Raw genomic sequence first — 5,361 nt, forward strand, 5'->3', positions numbered from 1 at the left:
TCACAAACAGCTTGTAACACTCCAAAGAGAAAGGAAAACTTGAAATCGCATCATATGACCCCTTTAAGGCTTTAAAGGGGGGTGATTCTTTTCTACACCCAATGTATCTGCAAATAAAGACCTGATTGTGCATGATACTTCTGTGTTTTCGTCCTCTGTTCTTGTGACACCTACAATCAGTCAATTACAAAAAATATAAAACCAACTGAAAGAAAACAAGTTGATAAAAAATATTGAATCTGATATTTAGAAATAATATAGCACAACGAGAAATTTATAAGCAATTTTTTTTAGCCCAGTTATTTTTGATCAGGAACACCACAAGTAGGGAAAAAACTGGGAAAAAAAAATACATGAAGTACATAAATTGGCAAAAAAAAAAAAAAAAAAAAGGGAAGTTTTTATACCAGGGGCAAGTTCAAGCTAAAACCGGGGTGCTGTCACGTTACGCTGCCGGAAGGAACACGGAGCCGTGGATAATCGAAAGAGTCTTTATTAATCCAACACAGGGGGTAAATCCAATATAAGGAACAGGCGGTAGACACACATACATCACTGGTAGACCTGACAAACACTAACTGCACAGACTAGGACTTATAAACACAGGGCAATCATGGGAACACAGGTGACAATGATGGAACATAATCAAACTAAACGAGGACAGGAACATGACCAAATAAGGAGACACAGGAAGGACTACGGGGGCAAAACAGGTACAAAAGTCTGACAGTGTGAGCAAAGTCAGTCAATTTTAGTCCAATGCGATTACATTAACATTTTTGGGAAAAAGAAACATGAAGGTTAATGAATAGGAGGGTTATGAATATATATTAATAATTTTATTATTTGTGAATATATTACTTATGAACATTATTATTATTATTGAAATTATTCTTCTGATCAGTCAAAAAAAAAAAAACTGTATCATGACCGTGAATCTGTATATTTATATCTGTAGTATCACTTTATTTTTTTCATATCAATGCAATTGCGACCATTTTGTTCCCCACATGACATAAAAACCTACGCCGGTTCCTTTCTAGCCTGTTCAGACTACAAAAAAATTGAGCAAGCAAAAACTAAAGAATTTTTCTGCCAGTCTGAACAAAGCTTTTGCGATTTTGATAATCTGCCATGGTTCATTTATCTTTTTATATGTACATTTTGTAAACAGGTTTGATTGAAGTTTTTGACAATCCAGTTATGATTATCAGAACAAGTCTGTGACTAGATGTGTCGCATTAAGTAGAGTTGGTAAAGCCATGCATGACAAATAAATGGAAGTCTGGTTCCTGGCTTGACACAAGATGTTTATTACCATTAAGTATTTCCATTAGGCAAGTTATTACTTTGTTCCCATTATGGTAATGTTGTCATAATACAATAATATTATGATACAACTAATGCATCGTCAATACAAGTCACACAATCTACAGGAAGTAAGACCCTAATGATTGCAGCACAAAGAAGGAACAAAATGAACCAGCAGTTGCTAGGAGATTGGCTGGAATAATTCTGTAGCAGTGTGGCTTCAGAATAAGATCTAAAGTTTTAGATTTTCCACTAATCCAAATGAGTTTTCCCCTCGTGCTATTATTTTCCTTTTGTATGCGTCAGTAGCTCCTTGCTGTATCATACTGGAGTCTGTCTACCATTACGGACAGATGTATTTTCTTTTGACAAGCTCCGACAACTTAATGGTCCTTCCATAACGTGTATGGTTTCTAACCGCCGACAGCAGCATACAAATAGCATCAATTACCATGTAGGAATAAAGCAGGGTGAAGCCGGGTTAAGTATAGCTGTACTGTACCTGCCTGAGCATTCTTTCTATTCACAGTTCATGCAGCTAAGATAGCAGTCATCAAGACAAACAGGATTTAGAATCAATCTTTTGGCAGAGCAATTTTTCTCTTATTGACCACTTAAAATTCACAAAGTAATGCTGAATCCCTGCAACTTGTTCAATACAGACAGATTTTATAGCATAACTGATGTCTTTACACTGTTTGCCAATGGCTTGCATTTCAAGTCTGCAACTTGGGAATTTGACTTGAAACAGTTTGTGCATTATTCTGAAAAGATTATTCTGTAGTCAACAATTCTAATGTGAAATATAGGGATGCCACAATTCTCAATATAATATTGAAACGTTCCATACGACATCCACGGTTCAATACGCACTTGTGAATTGCTGTTTTTAAGGTTTGTGCTCAAAACGTTTGTTCATAACTTTGAGGAAATCTTGCTAGAACATTAGCCAAAGTTCTGAGAATATTTTCTGTTAGCTGGGTAATTCTTTTCAGCGTAAACATAATTTTTTTCTCCAGATAAGTTTATTATAGAATATTCACAAATTCAGGATCTGCTGTTGCTATAGGTCAAAAGATGTGTCCAAATTTCGGTTACTAATACAAAATAGTAGTTTTAGAAAAAGTAATGTCTGCTTCGACCATTTCTGAGAGTAACAAAGAGGCAGATATGGCTTTAATACAACAGTTTAATAAACTAGAACTTAATAACCCACATTTGTCAGTTTCTTTGTCTATTTTTTCTCCACCAACAAACATAGCAGTGACAAAACCGTCTCAACAGAAAACAGTAGTACTGTTTAGTCCCTGAATAAATTGTCAGTTTTTGAAAAAAATCAGTTGAATTAATGATTCAGTGACTCACTTACAGAGACATTGGCTGTGATCGAAATTGCACACTGTCTGTATAGGTACTACATTTGATGAAGAACTTACTTCACAACTATTAAAAATGAATGTTCCATATAATATCTCTGTGTGTAGTAGGAATGCAATTGAATGCACACTTCAGAATCTTGGCTGAAGTAGCAGGTCACCCAGGTATTTTTTGCACTATATATTGTAGAAAAGTAAACATATTTGGACACTGTGAATCCTACAATGATAATAAGCAGCAAATCAGCATATTAGAATGATTTCTGAAGAGTCATGTGACACTGAAGATCGGAGTGATGCTGAAAATTCAGCTGTGCATCATAGTAATAAATTACATTTAAAATATATAAAAATAGAGAAGTTATTTTAAATTGTAATAATATTTCACAGTTACTCTTTTCACTGTATTTTCTGATCAAATAAATGCAGCCTTGGTTTTAACAATCATATTTTTTATTCTATGAATATTTAAAAATTTCTGGTTACTCACAGTGATCAATGATTCAGAAAATAAATTACTGAATATATTATTAACACATTTTTGCTGCTTCCAAACCAGCCTAGAAGAAGATCCCATGGAAACAGAATAATGCTAATGAGGCTTGTCTCTTCATTGAAGCATTTGTAGTGACTTAACTGTAATTTAAGTCGTTAATTCTATAAGGGAATTAATCATTAATTCGATTTCTAGCTCAGGTTTTGAAAGGACTCGATTACGATCTAGGTAGCAAGGGATCTTTGGCAAAACGTTTTAACCTTAAAATTATATGACACCAAACAATGATTCTTTATAAATGAAACATGAATTTTATTGGCTATTCTAGAATACATCAAAACTACGCTAAAACACACATACACACAAACATACAGATTATTTAGACTGAGAGTTGACGGAGTTGCATAAATTTTCAAAGTTCTTAACTCGTTTTCACAAGTTATTTAAATTCTTTTGAGAGAATTCACAAAGCAGAGAATTTTAGCTTCTGTTTACTGCTTCAAGTAGCTCTACACCAGTTCAGCAGAACAGCTTATGGGGGCCTGTTTCACAAGACAGAGACCTTACACATTGCATTAAAGCAATGAGTAGATGAAACAAGACACATAACTGCTCATTAATTATTCTTATGTTCAGATATGCTGAAGAACACATGATTGCTTATATTGACTGAATGTGAAATAAGAAACAAAGCAAGAATGAGAAGTAGAATTGAAGAAAAATGTACAAGTAAAATGTGCCATGGCAAAGGGAAGTCTAAATATTGATGGTGTCACCTTAAGAACTGATGCATTTGGGTCACTGTTGTGCTTTAATGCATGAATATTCATAGCATGCATATTCAAAGCAATGCTGTAACCGCGTCCACATCAAGCATTTACCATGCTGCAGTTTGCATAAGTGACAGAATGGAACCTCTCAAATCTCTCACTACCCGCAATCAACAGACAGAATTCAGAGCCTTAATATTAGAGATAGTTCACCCAAAAATTTAAATTCTCTCACCATTTACTAAACTAATGTCACTTCAAATCTTGATGACTTTCTTTTATTCTGTGGCACACAAAAGAAGATTACATTGTTTTTGTCTTTTTTTTGTCCATAAAATAAAGTCATGGGGTCCAATGTTCTTCAAATTCTTTTGTTGTTATGCATCAGTGGTTAAGTAGTCATTTCAGGCCAGTACCGTTAATACTGGCGCTGCTCTGTGTACTTAATTAGTTCAGTATGTGGTCCACAGTTTTGACTGCAAGCAGAAACCCGAGTTTACATGCGCTGCGGTTACTAAAACATAAATTTTAAGAAAAAAATTTATGTAATAATGATTGTGGTGTCAATATTTGATTCTGAGAAATAGCAGACCAGTAAATTGAAAACCGCTGCTAGTGTAAAACCAAGAAAGAATGGCTCGCATTTCCTTTAAAAAGCACTAATTATGTGAGCTGTGAATAGTGTGATAGTGTGACTTGTTAGAAAGTCCTAAAGCTCTGATCTAAATGTGCTTGATGATATATACCCATAGAAATTTACAGATATTCAGATGCCTAAGTGTTTAACAGTGGTGTATAAAGTACCTGAAAGCCATACTCAAGTAAAAGTACAGATATCTTACCAGAAAATTACTTTGGTAGAAGTTGAGGTCACCGTTTAGAATATTACTTGAGTCTTAAAGTATGTGATATTTATTGTACTTAAGTACGAAAAGTATTTTTTAAATCTTAAATATACTTAAGTATTGAAAGTAAAAGTACAAGTAAATGCAAAATGGAAAAGAAGCAAAAAAAATATATATATAAAAAATGTTCATACACTGCTTGAGTAGCAATATTGTGTTCAGTTTTAACTCTTTCTTCCATTTTGTATTTTTGGGTAAGAATAAGAAGCACTTCATCCTGTATTAGTGTCTTTCATTCCAACATAAGAAAACATTTCTGGAATCTGCATCTGAAATAGCATTTAGGTGTATTTACACAGTTTATGTATCTCAAACGGGACATGAATGCATTTAAATTGCAGTTACAGATGGATAAATAATGTTTTGTTTTTAACATAAAACGTTGAATACTGATATTTGAAATAATTTAAAACATGAACAAAATATGTGAAATGTGAAATTAAAACTGCCAGTAGGTGACAGCAAGTGACTGTTAATGAGTGAGTCATTGAGATTAAACCGAT

This window comes from Sinocyclocheilus anshuiensis, unplaced genomic scaffold (assembly GCF_001515605.1).
Source record: "Sinocyclocheilus anshuiensis isolate Anshui unplaced genomic scaffold, SAMN03320099.WGS_v1.1 scaffold205, whole genome shotgun sequence".
Lineage (NCBI taxonomy): Eukaryota > Metazoa > Chordata > Actinopteri > Cypriniformes > Cyprinidae > Sinocyclocheilus > Sinocyclocheilus anshuiensis.